This window comes from Vicia villosa, linkage group LG6 (genome assembly GCF_029867415.1).
Source record: "Vicia villosa cultivar HV-30 ecotype Madison, WI linkage group LG6, Vvil1.0, whole genome shotgun sequence".
In the NCBI taxonomy this organism is placed as follows: Eukaryota; Viridiplantae; Streptophyta; class Magnoliopsida; order Fabales; family Fabaceae; genus Vicia; species Vicia villosa.
Window position 1 is genome coordinate 102,601,134 of NC_081185.1, and position 22,292 is coordinate 102,623,425.

The 22,292-nt window shown below is 36.3% G+C and overlaps 1 long non-coding RNA gene across 9 annotated transcripts; it reads right to left on the reverse strand.

Moving 5' to 3' along the window:
- Positions 1–11,226: 11,226 nt before the first annotated feature.
- On the reverse strand, positions 11,227–15,152 carry LOC131609443 (uncharacterized). 9 transcript variants are annotated; one of them, XR_009286200.1, is made up of 6 exons: positions 14,861–15,152; positions 14,222–14,334; positions 13,883–14,129; positions 13,754–13,793; positions 12,281–13,297; positions 11,227–11,549 (listed from the first exon to the last, which is right to left on the reverse strand). It is a non-coding gene; the product is annotated as an uncharacterized LOC131609443 (long non-coding RNA). The 9 variants fall into 9 exon arrangements; XR_009286197.1 differs by having other exon boundaries at positions 12,281–13,793; XR_009286199.1 differs by having other exon boundaries at positions 13,754–14,129.
- Between the last annotated feature and the right edge of the window lie 7,140 nt (positions 15,153–22,292).

The following is a 22,292-nucleotide window of genomic DNA, read 5'->3' on the forward strand; positions in this document are numbered from 1 at the left end:
GTACCAGTTTTATGAGATTCAATACCGGTAGCAAATGAGATTTTTTTTTCAACCTGTAGCCAACTAACTCTTCCAGGAAGAGGACCAGTGCATCCTTCTTCATCATCCAGGTTGTATAACTTCCTTATTAACTTCTCAGTAACTACAACTTCATGCCCTAACACGAAGGAGATGATTGCAGTTGGAGTAACCGTTGCATGAACCCAGAAGTCTTTCACCAGATCAGGATAAATTGGTCCAACCAATCTATTAAGATAGTTTGACCATCCTTGTGCCAGGATTCTTGCATCAGGATGGAAACCATTAGCTTTCAGATTTTCAAAGTCCACAACGGACTCACAAAGAACTTCCAAATCCTCAGAAGGAATAGTGCATGTCTTCAACGGAGCATACCCATGCTTTCTAAGAAGCATTTGTGTGGAAGTGATTTTTGCTGGGCTAGAAGAGCTTGATGAAGAATACATGATGAAATGCTTGGTTACAAATCAAAAAAATAGGGTTTGAGTGAAGAATGCAAAGAGAGAGACAAATGAATAGAGAGAGAGAGAGCGAAAAAGATGAAATGAAGATGAAGCGGGTTATTTAAACGGTTTGAATAAAAGAAAATAATAAATGAAATATTGTTTAAATGAAATGATTACAGAAAAACATGACATCAATATGCATTTAATGAGATATGGCGTTAGGAGAGATAAAGTGACAAAATGAAATGATTTGCACAGTTACCTAGGGCGGCGTCTCCTCAACTGCACGCATGCTTATCCAAAAATAGTGAACACGTGTTCATTTTCTAGAAAGACTGGTGACAGTTGTTTTGCTTTAAAAGAGCTTCTGAATCAACTTAGATAATGAAACGTTAGTGATAACAGAATCAGAACTTCTAATTGATCAATATCAGAACTTCTTATAAACACCTAGTTCTGACATATTTCAGAAGATAACCATACATAAGATCTTCTCATCTTCTCATTCTGGGCCTAAATCCATACTGATATTTTTCAGAATGAACTTAAACCTATCTTCAGCAAGGGGTTTTGTAAACATATCAGCCCATTGATGGTCTGTATCCACAAAGTTCAAAGAAAGAACACCCTTCTGAACATAGTCCCTAATAAAATGATGTTTAATCTCAATATGTTTAGCTTTGGAATGTAAGATAGGATTCTTAGATAAACATATAGCAGAAGTATTATCACAGAAGATAGGAATGTTACTCTCATATATTTGATAATCTTCTAGCTGACTCTTCATCCAGAGCATTTATGTGCTACACCCAGCAGCAGCAACATATTCTGCTTCTGTTGTTGAGAGGGATATGGTAGCTTGCTTCTTGCTGTACCAGGAGATCAAATGACTTCCAAGAAATTGACAACTTCCAAAAGTACTCTTCCTTTCAATTCTATCTCCAGCATAGTCAGTGTTGCACCCCAAAATTTGCCCACTTATTTATACCCAATCGGCTTTCATATCACATTCATGTGCATATCTCATATAAGTCATTCATCCATTACATTCATCCATATCACAGTTAATGTTCAAGAAAAGTGACAAAAGAGCTCTTATTAAGAAAACCCCTTGGTTCAGAAGAAAGGATCTGAAGTCTGATTATAGAGGATCATTTCCATCAGCATACTCCTAAAATCAGGGTTTTATTCTCTCCAAATCAAAGCTCAAGTTAAAAGATACAAATCTCATATTCATCAGGGCTTTCAGATTAAGGTTTTTGACCAAATTCAACCCTGTTGACGTCCTGGTCAGGATTTAATCAGGAGGTGTCTGTGGACGTGAAATATGGCTGTCTTGAAGAAATATCATTCACTGGAGTTTATTTGGTTGGAAGTTGATTGAGAATTGGTTCCGAAATGGATTAATCAGGAAATTCATCCGAAGTTAGAAAAATCAGAAAATGTTGACTTTTTGGTCAAAGTCAAAGTCAACAGTCAAATATTGACTTTTTGTGGGTAATCGGTCAAAGAAAAGTCAAAGAAATGAATAAAATCAAGAAATCATTGAGTTTACCATTTTGGGAAAGTTGGTTAAAATGGGAAATTTCTAAAAATGGCAAGTTCTAACACTTAGAAGAATATTTGAAAGCTTTAAACATGGCTGAACAGCCTACTTCAGGTCCACTTTTCACAAACAAAGAGGCTCCAATTCAAGACAAGCTCAACATCAAAAGTGTTCAAATCACAGCCCTCTACAAATTTGTAGTTGGAAGTTTTTCCATTTGAAGTTTAGATCAAGAGTTATAAAGGTTTGAAGATTGAAGAAATTCATTTGTGCAAGTCATGGGGCTGGGCAAGATTTCTAAGTCACGGGCAGCATTTTCACAAGCACGTGGCGTGCCATTTTGGAACTTGATTATAAGGAGTTACAAATATCTATTTGACCCAATCTCAGTATCAAAATACTCTCCTCCATGCCCTCTATCCAAAAAATTGAATGTCATTGACTTTTGGTTAGTTTTGGGGAAGATACAAAGCCTTAAAGTCACACCCTCATCAAATCACCACTGCATGGCAAGCTGGGTCAGGTTCCTAAGGCACACGCATGCATTATGTCAAACACATGGCGTGCCGTTTTCAATTCAATTTTTAAAGAGTCACAAGCGCATTCTCGATCTAATTCAAGCATCAAGATGTTCTACTCCATGTACTCTTTCTAGTGATTCGAGAAACATAATGTTTGGTCATATAAATTGTAAGATACAAGAGTTTAAAGTCACGTCCTCGGAAGTGTCGCTCCGTCTAATCAAGCATACCAGAATTGAGCAAGCACACGCGTACAGGAGGCAGCGGCGCACCAACATGTTTACGACCAATTTTTTCATGCTTCTAAGCACCATGTCAAGGATATCCCAACATAAACATTCTCCTATCCCAGATGCTCTTTACAATGAACATGATCTTGAGTTGGTTAGTGACTAGAGGCTAGAGATACAACCACTCAAAGTGGGCTACATGACCATAACAGGTATGCGTGTGACACATAACAGCCTGTCAACATATTTACTACAAATATGCATGCATATTCTGAAGCCCAGAAAGCATATAAGAAGCTTACTACAAAAAGGACCACACTTGCACATTAAGGCTTGTACAGAAAATATCCAATGCATCACCCACGCCATAACATTCATGCTCTCACACTATATGTATCAAAAACCCTTCACAAATCGAGGGCTCCACAATTTTCTTTTCACAGTTTCACAACACAAAATCTCACCTTCACTCTCATCTTTCTCCTCTCACTTCTCTCTCGTTTCTCTCTTCCATAACCACCATAACAAACTTCTTCAACCACCTTCTTCATCACCACCATCCCCATAACAACAACTTCGTCTCTCTCATCTACTCATCTACTCTTCTCCTTCATCTTTGTAACAGAACCAACAACTTCATCACTCTCGTCTGAAAATCATCACAAACTTTACCACACGGTCACCATTATCATCATCATCATCATTTTGCTTTCTCTACGATTCCACAAAAAAAAGGTCTCAGCATTCAAGCCTCAAAGCAAGAGGATCTTTGAGTTTATTTCTCAAAGATCCATATCCACTCTATAGCTGCTCACATCAGAGTTGAAAGATAAAGAAATGTAGAATTTTCTTTCAAATCTTGATCAAGACTTCTCCAAGTAAGATTCTTTTTCCCTTGCATTAGAAGCATGTATAGGCCTGGAACCCGTCATCAGGGATTGGGTTAGGACAATTAGTACCACCATGTTTTCAAGTGTTTGTTGCATTTGTATGGAATTTGTGGATTCTTGAATTCAATTTCGTTTTCGCTAAGATGATGATTGTTTGAATGCTTGAGTCACATTTTTGTCTCCTATGATCGACTGTGAGTGCATTGATATGTTTAGATTGAGCTTTGGTGAATTTAGTTTATGTTAGGGTTTACAAGTGTGATTCGGTTTAGGAGATAGAGGAAGATTCGGGGAAATCTAAGGCCGAATCTGTGATCTACGCGAAAATCGAACGGGAACAATGTTTTTGTCCGGAAATTTCATTACTGGCGCCGTCACGGCTGCCGTTTCATCCGCCGGAGAAGATGAATGAATAGTACCATGGCAGGTACTGTTCACGTGGCCATGGGTTGCAATCAGTCACGTGGTCCATGCATGTCCCATTTGTTTTTATTTTCTGTAAATTCTCAAAGTTGGAGAATATGAGGTGGATCGACCTGATTGATTATGGGCTTGTTTTTTTTTCTTATGTGTGTTAAATGAGAGTTGTCCAATTGATGCAAGATTGATATACATGTCACGTTTTTTGTCTTGCTAAATGATGGAAATGAAGTGATATTAATGTATGCTGAGAGTTATTATTGACGAAACAAGTTGAAATGAATAATAATAAGTGATATAGTGATGCATGTTGGGCTACATGTCCTTGGTCTTAAGCACTTTTCATTGTCTGCACCTCCCGACTTAGGCCCTGAGTGTTAACAACACTAATTTTAATTCATCTCACAATTGCTCTTGCACCCCCAGTATTTGACAGAATTGCATTTTGTTACAAAATTGTTTTTCCTTCTACTTTCTCGTCTTAAATCAATTTCCCCTAAAACAAAAAATAAATAAAAATATGTTTTAGATACTTCTATTTGTGTAAATAATTGTAGTATTTTTTATAGATTTTTAGAAATTAGTTTGATATTTTTAATAAATCATTTACTTTGGTATGTTCATGTTTCTCTTGGTTTTGATAGATTTTGCAAATTAATTTCGTTTAGTACCTTAGGGATTGAATCTAATTACCAAGTTTTGTGTAGTTTCAGTAGACTCGTATGTCATAATGTGTGTAAAAAATAAAAGTCTAATTCTATGTTTTGGTTAGGTTTTCATTGGGTTTTCTATACCCGACTAATGTGCGTTTCTAAACGGATAACCATGTGAATTTGACCTATAATTTGCTTTGCATTTATGCAATTGACTTAGGTTCTTCTTGTACATATAATTAGGGATGTTTAGAGGTCCTAGGACCTGGAGTTTAATTTTTTAAGTCATGTTTTCTTATTTTACTTGATTTTTCTTTCTCGCATGTAAATAACTCGCTTTTAGTTAACGATTGTATCAAAACTTGTCCAAATGACCTATAATTTTGTATGAGACTTTGTGACTTGATTCCATGATTGTTTAGACAAATATTAGAGGTTGTTAGCTACTGACTTCCATCATTTGATTGCATTCTTCTAACTTCATTCGCCATTTGAATTCTATTAACTAGTTTTGACCTAGTTTTGTCTAGTTTTTGTTAGAACTTTGTGTTGTTTCAAGCTAATTGACTAACATAGATTGGTACAAAGCCTTAGACCTATAAATGATATAATATGCTACTGACCTCAAATTTAGTTCATGTTTTCATTCTCTTTTTGTTTTGATTAATTGATGTGTGTTCACTAATTGTTAAGTAACGATTCATGCGATACTTTGACAACTTCTTGTGAATATTTTCGTGTGATGACATGATGCTTTTGTGTTTGATTTAGGACACTAATTTCCTTGGTTTGATACTGCCCTAGGGCTTTCTTCCCTCTTTCTCATGCTTTGCCTCTTCTTGCACACCTTGATTGTTGTTAGTTTAAGAGGCGATGATTGTTTGTTCTTCCTCCACCTTTTGTGGATTGTTTTCTCTTGGGATTCATTGTGTGTAGTCTCTCTTAGGAGTAGACTTGGTTAGGGACTTCATTAAGTCACCTACCTTGCTTGTTGCTTTTGCTTATCTCTTACTATATGCTTACCATGTTCCCTTAGGGTGGTGACTTCAATCTTCATTAAGATTAGTCACATAGAACAACTTAAGTTGTAGTCTATGCATGATAACATAGGTAGAGATCCCTTATCCTTGACCTTAGGGCCACTTGTAGAATAGAATAACTTAGATTAGAGAATAGGTTAGTTCCCCTTTGTTCATTCTTTTTCTTTTTTCAACATTAAAACACTAATAACATAAAGATGCGAATCACATTAAGAAAGTGATAGAGAAATGAGTGGGATTCATTCCCTAATCTATTTCTCAATCACTTAGTGGCATAGAAATGAGTGGGATTCATTCCCTAATCTGTTTCTCGGTCACTACTTAATGGGAGGGAAATGAGTGGGATTCATTCCCTAATCTGTTTCTCAAACATTAATTAATGGGATAGAAATGAGTGGGATTCATTCCCTAATCTGTTTCTTGAACGTTATATAATGGGATGGAAGTGAGTGGGATTCATTCTCTAATTTGCTTTTCGATCATTATACATTTTATGTAATTCGAATCGCAAAGTAAATTCCCTTAAAAAATACCCAACCAAAAACATTTAAAACACTTAATAAAGGCTCGAATTAAAACAAAGTAATGAAGTGGTGCGAAACCTTGTATTGGGTTTTGTTCATCATGTAGTTACATAAAAAACACAAACCCAAGTTCATTTTCTTTTGCCTTGTTAGGCGCCTAAGAACAAGTTAAGTCCTTTCCAAAAGTAGGCGTATAAGTCTCCAAAGGTCGAGCATCGTGGATTGTGACCTTAACCGCTGTTCAACTAAAAAACACAAAACAAATGGAAACTATGGAGCCGAACTACGGTCGCTCTGATTCCTGGTAAGGGATACGTAGGCATTGGGTCGCGGGGCCTAAGCGAGCACACTTGTAAATAATTCCTTCTTTTCCCCGTATTTCTTTTGCATTCATTCGCATTTAGGTTTAGACATAGATACACCCTTTAGATAGAAACAAACATAGGTGGATACCATCGAGTACGATGGGCGTGAGGGGTGCTAGCACCTTCCCCTTGCGTAACCGACTCCCGTGCCCTGTTCTCTGGTCGAAAGACCTTGTTCTTATTCTGAGTTAGGTTTCCTGGTATTCCTTTCCCTTATGGGATAAATATATTAGTGGCGACTCTGATTCCATTTTTCGCGGTAGCGCCAGTCAGCATCACAAAATCCTACTAAGTTGTATTCTTTAGATCTTCTGTAGACTAAACCAACATTAGTAGTACCTTTCAGATACCTCAGAATTCTCTTAACAGCAGTTAAGTGAGACTCTCTAGGATATGATTGGAATCTAGCACGCAAACAAACACTGAATAGGATGTCATGTCTAGAAGCAGTTAAATATAGAAGAGATCCAATCATACCTCTGTACAACTTCTAATCTACCTTCTTACTTACCTCATCCTTACCTAGAACACACGTTGGATGCATAGGAGTTTTGGCTTCTTTGCTTTCAGAAAGATTAAACTTCTTCAGAAGTTCTTTCACATACTTCATTTGATGAACATAAGTTCCATCAGAAGTTTGATTGATTTAAATCTCAAGGAAATACTTGAGTTCACCCATCGTACTCATTTCAAATTCAGCCTGCATAGACTTAGCAAACTCCTTTCCAAGTGAAGCATTAGATGTTCCAAAAATAATATGATCAACATAAATTTGACAAATTAAAATGTCCTTCTTAGACGTTTTACAGAAAAGAGTCGTATCCACTTGCCCTCTAGTGAAACCATTGTCTAGAAGGAAAGAACTTAATCTTTCCTACCAAGCTCTAGGAGCTTGCTTCAATCCATACAATGATTTCTTAAGTTTGAAAACATGTTCTGGAGACTTAGAGTCTTCAAAACCAGGAGGTTAGTGGACATAGACTTCCTCATCTATATAGCCATTTAAGAAGGCACTCTTAACATCCATCTGATATAGAGTGATGTTATGTTGAGTGGCAAAAGAAATTAATAAGCGAATAGATTCTAACTTGGCCACTGGTGCAAAGGTTTCTGTATAGTCAATCCCTTCTTGCTGACTATATCCCTGAGCCACCAGTCTGACTTTGTTTCTTACCACTTCTCCCTTTTCACTAAGCTTGTTTCTGAACACCCACTTTGTACCAATGATGTTGAATCCTTTTGGTCTAGGAACCAAATCCCATACTTCATTCCTTGTAAACTGATTTAGTTCTTCTTGCATGGCAATTATCCAGTCTGGATCTTCTAGAGCTTGATCAACACAAGTTGGCTCGATGAAAGAGACAAGACCTAATTTACATTCTGCATTGTTCTTAAGGAATGCTCTTGTTCTGATAGGATCATATTTCTTTCCAAGGATTACATCTTCTGAGTGAGCTGAGGTGAGTCTTGAATATTTTCTGACTGTTGGCTCTTCAGAAATTCTGAGATTCTCTAAAGATGCAGCAACTTGATCTTCTGATCCTTTGCTTCTGAGACTTTCAGCTTTTGGAACTTTGCTTCTTGGTTCTACAACTTCTGATCTGTCAATATCTATATCTGCAAAATTCTCAAACTGCTTTGGCTTTTCAAGACCAAGCTTATCATCAAATATGATATTGATTGATTCTTCTACAACCAATGTTTCAGTATTGTATACTCTGTAGCCTTTAGAGCGTTCAGAATATCCAAGAAGAAAATATTTTTGTGCCTTAGAATCAAACTTACCAAGATGATCTTTAGTATTCAGAATAAAACACACACATCCAAAAGGATGAAAATATGAAATGTTGGGCTTTCTGTTCTTCCACAATTCATAAGGAGTCTTATTTAGAATAAGTCTTATAGAGATTCTATTCTGAATATAACATGCAGTGTTTATTGCTTCTGCCCAGAAGTGCTTATCCATATTGGTCTCATTGATCATGGTTCTGGCCATTTCTTGCAGAGTCCTATTCTTTCGCTCTACAACTCCATTTTGCTGTGGAGTTCTAGGGCAAGAGAAATCATGGGCAATACCATTTTCTTTGAAGAACTCCTCAAAGAATCTGTTCTCAAATTCGCCACCATGATCACTTATGACCTTTATGATTTTGCACTCCTTCTCAGATTGGATCTGAGTGCAGAATTCAAAGAGCACTGAATGAGACTTGTCATACCCTAATTTTTGACCCCCCTGAGATGACATATCTTCAGGATTTTCATCAGGTCAAAGCAATTACCCAGAGCAGTCACTTCTTCATCTGGCATTTAATCGAGGATGTTCAAAGACAAGAAAACTCAGGCAAAGGATCAATCAGTAGAAGGATTAGTCTCTAACACAATCATAGGACTCAAGAGTTTCATTTTTATATGATTGATTAGACACCCAGTCATATGAGTACAGGTTTACTCAGGTCACTAGACTAGGGTTTTTGAGCCTATCAAGGACTAAAATCAGGGATCACCTTTGGGAAACCCTAAAAAACCCCAGGGGATCATTCAAAGACATCAATCATCTTCAAATAGCTCATATGACAAGATCCACTGGACATCACACCTCAATTCAAAGTCTACAGTCATTATTTTCATATGGTCGACAATTAGGGTTTTTGACCTAATTCACCAGGATATTTGACTTTTAATCAGGGCACGGATCCAAAACTCAAGAGATGATTCAAGAACCTCTACTACCTCAATATAACCCATTTACATCACTCATTTGAGGAGAAGATCTTGATTCTACACAAAAGTCCAAATTTTCACTTTATCAGGAAAAAGTCAACTGTATGGGTTCACCTTTGACTTTTAAGATTTTTGGTCAAACCATGACTTTCAAAGATCAATATCATCAATATATGGATATTAAAGTCATTTGACCAAAGAAATTCAAAGAGATTCACCAAGGAGCAAAAAGTCGGGAATTAGGGTTTTTTGAGGGCATTGTGGGAACTCAAAATTTCACCTACACAACTCAAAAAACCTCCAACATGAAAGTTGTAGATCTTGCAAAATAAAACAACATCTTACATAGGAACTTTTTTCAAAAGATCAACCATTTAAGAGTTTTGGAATTTTGAAGCTTTAGGTTATAAAAACTTAGAAATTTTTCTAAGTGTTTTTAACCTAGTTTTCATCCAACTTTGGGCTCATTTTTCACAACTTTCCCAAATGATTCTGAAGGAACCATAAACTAATGATTTGAAGTAGTTGTTTAGGGCTTTCCAAATTGTGTTCAACCTTCTCCAAATTCATTTTGAGCTAAGAGTTATGCTTGTTCAAAGTTGGCCTCATGAAGTGAGATTATAGGTCATGCCTCATTTTTGAACTTTGAAATTTTGTGCACATGACCTCACTTATGGATGCTACACGACCCATACCACATCTGAAAACATGCCATGCATTCATTTTCACCATAGCATAAGAATTGAGGAAGATTCCCAAAACAAGAACATGTGATTATGTAATGATTACATTTGGGAATTTATGGCAAATTGATGAATCACCCAAGGAATCTTCTCACCAACCAATTAGAGCTCATTTATGTCTCAGAATTGTCCCCTAGGATCAAGCAAAATTGAGGGCTAGGGGATTGATCAAATGGAATCAAAATTCTCATCATTGCATAAGAGATATTTGCAAACTTCCTTCATGGCCAAGAAAACCAAATCAACCTCACTAAGCAAGCTCACTCCTCTGCAACTATACTAAACCATTTGCCTATAAATAGGAGAGCATACCTCAGTAGAAAAACACACCAAAGCAACAGAATTCTTGCTTTCTCTTTTCTTTCTTCATACTTAGTTTTTTCAAAGGTCCTTTGGCAAGAAGACTCGGATTCTTCAAACCAAAGCTCTCTCTTTGAAAGTAAGTATTCAAACACATTGAGGGAGGCATTTAGAGGTGATCCAAACCTCTGGAACACTTCTGGGCGTGGAGAATCATCATCTCCACCTCTCATTTGGAGCACTTGCAGTTGGAGGACCACAGATCAATTCAGGATGTTCCAAGCAAGGTTAAGCATCCAGGCACGTTCCTCAGATCATAGTGAAGCTGTTCAGATCACTACAAAAAAAAAAGTCTTCTGCCACGCCCAAGAAACCGAGGCTATATGCAAAATAACTGTGGCGTAACGCTGAGGCCACAGTTTTGCCACAGAAATCCAACTGTGGAGTATGCGGTCGTGGCCTAAAGTAAAGTCCACGGTTTTTTGGTATAGACCACGCCTTTTTGACAACCTTAGCATTTTTAGGCCACGGTTTAGGTAGCTTGATTAAGGCCGCGGTTTGTATTTGCCATGACTGCAAAACTGTGGCTATATGGTAAAGCCACGGTTTCAATTTAACGTTTATGATGCAGTTTTGATTCAAGATATAGCCACGGTTTGGTTATGACTACATATTTAAAACCGTGGTTATATGTTATGCATTCTTCAGTCTATGATAAAAGGACCATTTTGACCAATGCATGTAAATTTAAAAGGCATGTGTTAATATTGTGCAGTCTAAGAAACTACACATTATCTTTAGAGACATGATTGAGCAGATATACATCAAAACGAAATTGATATCCTCATAAAAATATTTACAAACATGAAGCCTTGTAGAGTGCATCATTAATTTTTATAACCACACTTAATTATCAATTATCAATTCGCCGACATTCAACCTAGTTTGGTGACTAGTAGAAGCAACAGGAGCATGCGCGTTCTCAAGAATTCCTTTGCTTCACGTGCATATGGAGCTGGTTTTTCATCTCGACGAGGATTTCCCATTTTTGGATTCAAGCTGTTTGGTAGAACTATCCTCACATCCCTTGGCACCACTTTCCATAACAAATCTTAAAACAACCTAGTATGCCCTGAAACAAATAGTTCGACATACAGATCATACAAACACATACACAGGATTGTATACAAGGAAATAAAATGGGAAGGTTCTAAAAAAATAGCAGCGCCAAGAATCAGTCATCCAAGAAAGAAATCTATATGATGGCAAAGAAACTAGCTATTTAGAAGTACACAACTGGATCAGATTCTTGGATATATTACAACTTTTGGACAACAGGGTGTATTACAATGAGTAGACAAACAATATAGGAATAAGCAGAGGAATTTGATTTCAGATCTAGAGCACACATTAAACCTGAAACACTAGCTACATGACCATATTATTTTCCTTCAAAAACCGGGATATTAGACAGTGTACCAAGTTAGGACACCACACGGGATATAAAGCTAGTTTAGTTTAAGTTAATCAACCCATGATTAAATTAAATCAACCACTCCTCCAAAATCAAAATCAAAAGAAAAAATATCAACAAATTTGATACAAAGTTATAAAACTACGGTCGCCAGCAGAGTAGAAAACATTAGTATGGCGCAACATGATTAAAGATGTGTAAAAATGACTGTTGATCCATAAATTTCAAAGAAATAAATCAATGTACATGAATTTAAGAGAGGAGGGAAACTACATGTTATCTTTGGATATAGAAAACCAATATAAATACATTCACTAGATTTACTGCTATGTAGGAGTGAATAAATATACATTAAATAGAAATTGATATCTTCTAAAAAAAAGACTCACTAGATTTACTTTTGTAATCCTCTTGGTTTGTGAGGTCCAGTTGATCCATCATTAATTTTGCAATTCCTCTATATTTCTCCATGACAGTGCCCAACAATTGTATCTGCTAAGAAAAAGGCAATTCCATTAACAAAATGTTGTGTTTATGTGTGTAATCTAACAGATTGAGAAACACATACACTTGTTTTATATCTATCTTGCAATTTACTCTCTTAGAATCTTCACCATTTTAGAAATATAACACATGTACACAGCACCAAAACATGTGTTATATTAAGCTAAACTAATTGTAATGTTTATTATACTAAACTAAACTAGATTTTAGACAATTTAAATATTTACACTACAACATATATGACTTTCTCATCTCTTTAAACGAAAAAACATATCTCAATTATTATCATCACCTATGCTAGCATGCAATTAAACTAGCATTTTTCAAACTATATTTATTTGACCATATAATAATTACTAAAGGAAATAACTAAGTCATGAATAGACATTTAGACAATTATTATTGTTTAAGCCATTGTTTTTTGATTCACTATACACTACACTCCAAACTTATACTACATGTTTTTTTCTTTATCATAAAAAGTAGTGTCTTTCTTGCTTCTATCCCTTTTCTCCTATTATGGTTTTTCTTATATTAATTAATTCACCCATAACCAACATGACATACTAGCACAAGCTACTATTCAACAATAAAATATACAACATCATGGAACTAAATTCAACTTGCAAAGGAACAACTCTAACAGAGATTCAGCCGAGCCAAATTCAAATTGCAATTGTTACCCAAGTAAAATATAATAGGGCATCAATCACCATTCATAATGTACCGCTTAGTTTCTTGGTACGTTGAATCGACTTCTCTGATATACCAGCATAGTGACCCATAGGCAACACAAGAGCCGAGGTTGTAGACGGAGGAAGCAAATCTTCCATGGCAGTTGAATATAATTTCTTAACACTTTCTCCAGCAATACTCATTTGATTCTCTAGGTATTGAAATTCCTATTGTCAAAAAAACAAAAGAAAACAATTATAACAGAATGTTAACGTAATCGAAAAGCAAATTTATAAGTTGTAATAAGAATTCTAACACATATGAGATATCAAAAACTCAAACCCTGATGAACAAAAAATACTAACATAACAACTAATATACTAACATTTGTCTATTCATAAAAAAACGTCAATATAGCATCTATTTGACAAAACTTTGTACTAAAGAACATATCACAAATTCAAATTTCGGTTTTCAACATCGCTACATAGTTGCGATAGCTGCTATTTGACAACACTTTCTAAGAGAAGCACATGATAGGATAAGTATAACTAGCAACAAATGCACACCTCCAACATTGTATCTTCAACCTCCTGGATCATATTCTCAAACTTCTGGTATATATTATCAATCCAAGTCATCATAAAACACTTGATAGTATATTAGTTAGAGTAGTCTGGTACCTGTATGTGAGATTTGAAAGGGGCTTGTTCTACTGGTTATCTGTTAAGAAATCATAAAGACTATACGATCAATTCAGAATGTAATAGGTCTAACTACTGGCCATATGTATTCTTTTGGAACCATTATACCAGATGCATATGACTTGATTGCTTCAAGATCCTTCACAATGGTGTCATATGGTTGATTCATTGTTGGTTCGACATCACTCGTGTTAAGAAATTGAAAAACGAACTTTGTTTTCGTCCTAACTTTTCCATTGATGCTTCTTAAGAAACCTACCTCAGGAGATGAAACAAAGTCTATAGTATAAAGTCTCAACATTTCTATTACTTTATCAACCAGCTTTACACCGTGTTGGTTATAAAACTCTTCGTACTGCAATAGAACAATCAATTTCAACATCAGAAAGTGTGATAAAATGATTACGCGGGTTATTATTAGTGTCACGAGATAGCGAGGAAGATAACCTAGAAGTTCAACCAGAGCCTTGGTGGAGTTTTGCTACTTAGAATACCATCAACATTGAGTACTGGAGACACGCCATCATAGAAACTCAGACGAGAAAAAATAGCCTGATTCACTGTAACATAGGATAAGATTAAGAACACAAACCTCAACTGTAAAATTTACAAGATGGCATATGTTTATAAGAAAGAATCTCTTACTCGAGAGAACCAACCATAGTTCCTGCTACTAGTAAAAAAATGAAACCGACCAAATATGTATCAAATATCCATTCCAAATGAAACTGATATGAGTATGAAAAAACAAAAGCCAAACTAAAACAGAACAAAAATTAAAAGAACTTGGTTGAGACTTTTCATCAAACACCTTGTGTGCAAGAAGAAAAACTCTTTATTTTGAAAGTAATTAGTAGCAAGGACAAAGCACCAATTTTTATTTCACTGCAACAGTAACTATCATATCTATCAACTAACAAGCTCAACAATGCAGCAAACAAAAATTCAACCATAACCACACACATGAATCTTTTGAAACCATAAATCATAATAACCAAAAATTCAAACAAACAATAACAAAAATAAAACAATTTCAAACTAGTAATTGTGAAGATTGAAGTAAAGAGAGGTTGTTGAAGAACTTACAGAAGCCCTAACGGCGAAACTGCAGTGAGAGGAGGAGGAGCGGTTGAGGGATAGAGGGAAGGAGGTACGTAGTTTGGGGAGAGAATTGGAGACGTTGGGGATGGAGAGAGAAGAGAGACGCGGAGAAGAGAAGTTGGGAGAGAGGAGTGTGTTAGCGTTTGGAGATAGGAGAGAAGCAGATGGTGCTGAGCAAGCCATGAATGAGAGGCGGAGTGTGAGGTGGAAGGAAATGGAGCAGATGGAGCTGAGCAGTCCCTTTAATGTGGAAGATAGGGTTTTGGTTTTAGGAGATAAGAGGGATGTGGTATTTGCCTTTTCAACGTTTTTTTTTTGTATTTAAAATAAATTAGAAAAAAATAATTAAGGAGAGGGAAACTAAAAAAAAAGGAGGGAATTTTTGGAGGGGTTTTTTTTGGGGTTTTGGCCACAGTTTGAACTGAAAATTATAGGCCTCAGTTTTTTAGTTGCGGCTTAAAATATCTACCGTTATATAACCGTGGCAATTGAAGTACGGGCCACAGTTTTACACTCCGGATTCAATATTCTATAACATACGTCTACGCTTTGATAACCATGGCCAAATCATATATGTGGCCACAGTTTATGAGCTGTGGAAAATTTTAGCGTGGTCGTAGGCCAAATTTCTAGTAGTGGATGGCTGCAGCTCATCTGCAACTCAAGATTCATCACCCTCCATGTCCACTTGAAGCTCAAATCGAAGGAGTCGAGTAGAGCAATTCAGAAGGATTCAGGTCATAACAAGCATCCAGTTAGCATCACTGAGTCCCAAGGAAGCTTTTAGGATCATTCATACAAACCCAGGTGCTCTCTATCATCCTCACGACCTTCAGTTTCAGAGGTAAGTTTCTGAACTCCACCTCTTTAATTTAAGCACTCTTTGTGATAAAGCTCGATTCTATCTTGTTCAGCATCATCAGAGGATTGAAAACCCTCTATCATCATTCATTTATCTTTCAGTATAGCCATTTAATTTGATTTTTAAATTTTAGGGTTCTTCACGTTTTCTAGTAAATTAGTTAGATGTAGTTAATATAAATTTATGTTAGTTACATATTTAGAATCGTGAGTGAATTTAGAACAAGTTTCGTGTTTACACCTTGGCCATTGGTTGAGATTTGAGAGAATCAGAATTTCAAAAATGTTGGAGCTTGAGGTTGAAGACGAAGATGGAGGGTGGCGCCATTTTTCAAATCTCAGGGCAAAGTTTATTTTATATTTAATGATATGTGTTTCATAAACGAATGAATAACTTGCCCCAGTGGCCACACATGCGCTCTTAGTCTCCTCATGCCCAAGGTCTGAGGTTCGAATCCCCCTCGCCTCAGACCTTTTGATTTTATTTTCTTTTTTGCTTCTATACACTTGAACACTATATAAATTGCATTGAAACCAGCTTACTATCACCACACGCGCGTTGGCTCAGTGGTGTTTGTTTTGGGTGTGTGACCTAGAGGGCGTGGGTTCAAATCCTCCAAGGGCCAAAACTATTTTTTTTACACCCATTTTCTTTCATTTTTCTCACAAACTTCACACAATTAATTCACCTATCAAATTAAGTCATTTTCACTTCATTTTTCACACACTTGTTATTTAATATATCTATTTTGTGAATAGTCAAAAAAATCATAAAAATATTATTTATTTCATATATTTTTATTAGGTTTAAAATAGTATGTTTTTAAGTGTTTTCTTAAATACTTTAAATGTATATACTCATTTTGTTTTAACCTAATTATTTTGTGGATAATTTTATGATAAAACCCTAATTGTTTAGGTCTTAATTAGGTAAAAATCTTTATTTTTACCTTAATTAAGTTGACTTTTTGTCAATTTTCAAAATTGTTTTCAATCTCTGATTAAATAAGATGATTAAGGTTTTCAAACAACAAAAACTTATATCATTCCAATCTTAATTTTCACTACTTCACAAACAGTAAATAATCTCTGGGCCTCTATTAGAGTGTAAGACCTAACACCTTCTTTCTTTTCATAGTTTGTTTTCAAAACTGTATTTTCAAAATCTTCTTTCTGTTTTCAAAACATTCTTTTGGTATTTGAAGGGCATTATTCCCGGTGAAACTCTTCAGATACCTATGTGACCTTTGTCCATCTTCACTTCTTCTGTTTTCAAAAACCCTTAATTGCTTATGATAAATATTCAACTGTTATCAACAAAACAACAAAAATTGCTGGTAAGGCTTTGTACATACTTCTTCAAAGGCCTCCACTCCATCCAGGTTAGGCTTTACAAGTTTTCAATTTACAGTGTTTGTTTAAATTACTGTCAAATATAAACTGTGCATATATTTGTTTAAAACTACGTTTGAGTGTAAACCCTAGGACAGTTAAACTATATATATATTATAGGAATATGGCCTAGGATTGAGAATGTCTTCCCGGTGAAGGCTCTTTCCTAATTAGAGATCTGTAGTTCAAACCCCCAAGATGAATTATTCCCGGTGAAACATCTTGGCAAAAACTTTAGAACAAAAAATAGGACACATCCACCCAAAGAGGAATTATTCCCGGTGAAACCTCTTACCCATTTGCTTAAAGCCAAAATAAGTTCAAAACCACATAGTTTTCTCTTGTGCTATAACAAGGACCCTCGATTAGCCTCCTCTTGGGCTTTGTACAAGGACCCACAGGCTTCTTAAAAGCATTTCCAGCTTCCTCTTGAGCTTGTATACAAGGACCCATCAGGTTTCTTATAAACATAGGAACAGGTCTTTAGTCACCTTTTAGCCTATCCTGGTGAGTTTCTTCCACTCTTTAAAACCAGACTTTAAACAAGCTAAGATTGTCTCAATTTCATATTGAGTACACTTTTTGGAATGAGAGACATGGATAGTCTCTGTCACCCTTATCTTCATTAATCTTCCTTAGCAGAGTCTAGGATCTATGTTTGCTTCTCCTCAGCAAGAGTCAGCCTTCATCTTGGGCTTTAAAATAAGAAGTCTCCACTAGATAATCTTTCAGCCAACACATTCCTTCATTTTTAACAAAAATCCCTGGAAAGGGTTAGCCTCCACACATTCTTTCATTTCAATAAAAACCCCTGGAAAGGCACCAAAAATAATTAACTTCCCTAGTTAGTTCCCCGAACTACATTAAGCTCTGACTTCCACTAGGGATATGTAGGCATGAGGTTCACAAGGAATCTCAGCGAGCTAATAAAATACCAAAAATAGTCAGTTTGTCTATCTGTCTGTCTGTCTTTTAAAATCAATTCAACTCTCTCTCCTAACACAAAGGAGAAACTTTCCCAATCATTAGCAATAAACACAATCACAAATGACACAGAGAAGGTTCCTGTAGAGTACTACAGATATGTAGGGTGTTTAAACACTTCCCTATGTATAACCGACCTTCCGGACTCCAGAATTTCTAGTCTAGGTGAAATCCCCACACTTAGCAAACTCTTAGGGTTTAGTTGAGATATTTTTTTCCCTTTCCTACTCGTAGGACAATAAGAAAGTTCGTGTGATATCGTAGGAAGAACTGAAATAAAATTCATCCAGTCACGGGCGCATTCTCCTTCCAAATTTCGCGTGAAGGGTCTAGCGTGCCGTCCTCCCAAGTGAAACGGGGAGGTAAAAAAACGACACCACAAGACTCATCCTTGTGTTTTAAGAACTTTACCCATGTCCAACGGCTATAATCATCTACGATGACTAATCCATATTTCTTCCCTCTGACAGATGCTGTTTTGACTGGTCCAAACAGATCAATGTGAAGAAGTTCTAACGGCCTTGAGGAAGAGACAACATTCTTAGATTTGAATGCAGGTTTGGAGAACTTTCCCTTCTGACATGCTTCACAAAGAGCATCTGATTTTTATTTCAGATTTGGGAGTCCTCTGACCAGATTTAGTTTGTTAATCTGAGAAATCTTTCTCAAACTAGCATGTCCTAATCTTCTGTACCAGACCCATTGCTCTTCAGAGACAGACATAAGACAAGTCACCTTCTACTTCTCAAGATCAGAAAGATCAATCTTATAAATGTTGTTCTTTCTCTTGCCTGTAAATAGGATTGAGCCATCCTTCTGACTTACAGCCTTGCAAGACTTTTGATTGAAGATTATATCATAACCATTGTCACTTAATTGACTTATGGACAATAAGTTATGCGTTAATCTTTCTACAAGAAGTACATTAGTTATGGAAGGAGAGTCACCAATACTTATGGTTCCAGAGCCAATAATATTGCCCTTCTGATCTCCTCCAAACTTGACTTCTCCACCGGACTTAAGCACCAGGTCTTGGAACATAGACCTTCTTCCCGTCATGTGTCGCGAGCACCCAGAGTCCAGGTACCATGACATTTTGTGTTTTGTCTTCTTTGTTGCTAAGGATATCTGCAACAAAAATTATATTCTCCTTAGGTACCCACAATTTCTTGGGTCCTTTCTTGTTAGTTTTCCTCAAGTTCTGATTGAACTTGGGTTTAGCATAATAGTTAACAGGAGGAACAACGTGATATTCTTTAGGTTTGGCAGCATGATATTTTTTAGGTTGTGTCACATGCTTCTTGGTGTGTGTAGAGTGAAAACTTTGTGCATGTGAGGTGAGCCTAATATCATGTGAGTGGCCATATTTGAATTGATCATACAATGGCTTGTATGTGATTTTCAAATCATCAACAGGTTCAAATTTATGTGAGGTATCACCCTCATAGCCAAAACCAAACATTTTGTTTCCAGAAACACCATATATCATAGAAGCAAGATGACTTCTGCCAATACTTCTAGATAGGAACTTTCTGAAGCTTGAATTATATTCTTTCAGAATATGATTGAGACTAGGAATGGATTTTTCTGATTCAGAAGGAGATCCAATATCTTTGGATAATTTTAAAACTTTTTCCTTCAGTTCAGAGTTTTCCACTTCCAGCTTCTTAGTTTCAAATTCAAATTGCTTTTTAAGCTTTTTGTATTTGATACTAAGATGAGCCTTGAGTTCCAGAAGTTCAGTAAAACTGGAAACTAACTCTTCTCTAGATAGTTCAGAAAATACCTCTTCAGAATCTGATTCTGATGTAGATTCTGATCCATCATCCACTGTGGCCGTCAGTGCAAAGTTAGCTTGCTCGCCTTCAGATTCTGATTCTGATTCAGAATCATCCCATGTTGCCATAAGACCCTTCTTCTTATGAAACTTCTTCTTGGGATTCTCCTTCTGAAGTTTTGGACATTCATTCTTGAAGTGTCCAGGTTCATTGCACTCATAGTAGATGACCTTCTTCTTGTCTGATCTTCTGCCACTAGAAGATTCTCCTCTTTCAAACTTCTTTGAACTTCTGAAGCTCTTGAACTTCCTTTGCTTGCTCTTCCAGAGTTGGTTTACGCTTCTGGAGATCATGGACAGTTCATCTTCTTCTTCTTCTGACTTTGATTCTTCAGAATCTACTTCGTCAGCCTGAAAAGCGTTAGTGCATTTTTTAAAATTAGATTTTAAAGCAATAGACTTACCTTTCTTCTGAGGCTCATTTGCATCCAGCTCTATCTCATGGCTTCTCAAGGCACTGATTAGCTCTTCCAAAGACACCTCATTCAGATTCTTTGCAATCTTGAATGCAGTCACCATTGGACCCCATCTTCTCGGCAAGCTTCTGATGTTCTTCTTTACATGATCAGCCTTGGTGTAGCCTTTATCCAGAACTCTTAATCCAATAGTTAGCGTTTGAAATCTTGAGAACATCTTCTCAATGTTTTCATCGTCCTCCATCTTGAAGGCTTCATATTTCTGGATTAGAGCAAGAGCTTTGGTCTCCTTGACTTGAGCATTTCCTTCATGGGTCATTTTCAATTACTCATATATATCATAGGCAGTTTCCCTATTAGATATATTCTCATAATCAGCATGAGAGATAGCATTAAGCAAAACAATCCTACATTTATGATGATTTTTGAAAAGCTTCTTTTGATCATCATTCATTTCTTGTCTTGTAAGCCTTACGCCAGTAGCTTTCACTGGATGTTTGTAACCATCCATCAGAAGATCCCATAATTCACCATCTAGACCAAGGAAGTAACTTTCAAGTTTATCTTTCCAGTATTCAAAGTTTTCACCATCAAATACTGGTGGTCTAGTATAACCATTGTTACCATTTCCATTGCATTGCTCAGCAGAGCCAGATGTAGATGTATTTGTTGGATCTTCACCAGCCATCTTTTACTGAAGCGTTTTTCTCTTCCTGAATCTTTTCTAAACACGGTTAAGTGCTTGCACCTTAGAACCGGCGCTCTGATGCCAATTGAAGGATAGAAAAACACTTAGAAAGGGGGGGTTTGAATAAGTGTAGCTTTAAAACTTGTAAGATAAAAACAATTTGCACAATGATTTTTATCCTGGTTCGTTGTTAACTAAACTACTCCAGTCCACCCCCTTGGAGTGATTTACCTCACCTGAGGATTTAATCCACTAATCACACGAGATTACAATGGTTTTCCACTTAGACAACTTCTAAGTCTTCTAGAGTATACTGATCACAACCTGATCACTCTAGGAACAATCTGCTTAGATACCCTCTAAGACTTTCTAGAGTATACTGATCAACAACCTGATCACTCTAGTTCTTACAACTTAATGTAAACAATTCTTTTAAGAGTTACAATGCTTCTTATAAAGCTATTATCACAACTGTGATTTTCTCTTAAGTTTAAGCTTAATCTCACTAAGATATTACAACAGCAATGTAGTGAGTTTGATGATAAAGTTTGAGAGCTTTTGAATTGAACAACGTTTCTGTATATTTGTGCAAGTGTTGTATTTAGCTTCTCATCAGAACTTCATATATATAGGCGCTTGAGAAGATGACCGTTGGAAGCATTTAATGATTTGCGTAATCCTTACAACATTGCATTTAATGTTTCACTCTTTTGTCAACTACCTCGAGCCTTGCTTTCGCTGTATCTACTGACGTTGCCTTTAATAGCTTATAACGTTCCTTTTGTCATTCAGCATAGCCTGCCATCTTGTACTTGCTTCTGATCTGATGTTTGTATAAACAACGTTTGAATATCATCAGAGTCAAACAGCTTGGTGTAGAGCATCTTCTTGTCTTCTGACCTTGAAGTGCTTCTGAGCGTGATACCATGAGAACTTCAGTGCTTCTGCTTCTGATCTCAAGTTCTTCTGATGCTTCCATAGACCCATGTTCTGATTCTGCTTGACCATCTTCTGATGTCTTGCCAGACCATGTTCTGATGTTGCATGCTGAACCTTCTGAGTCAGTGATTCTTGCGCTGATTTTGTGCATACTCTTTATATAATTCCTGAAATGGAAATTGCATAGTATTAGAGTACCACATTATCTCATACAAAATTCATATGCTTGTTATCATCAAAACTAAGAATATTGATCAGAACAAATCTTGTTCTAACAATTTCAACTCTGTGTCCAATAGT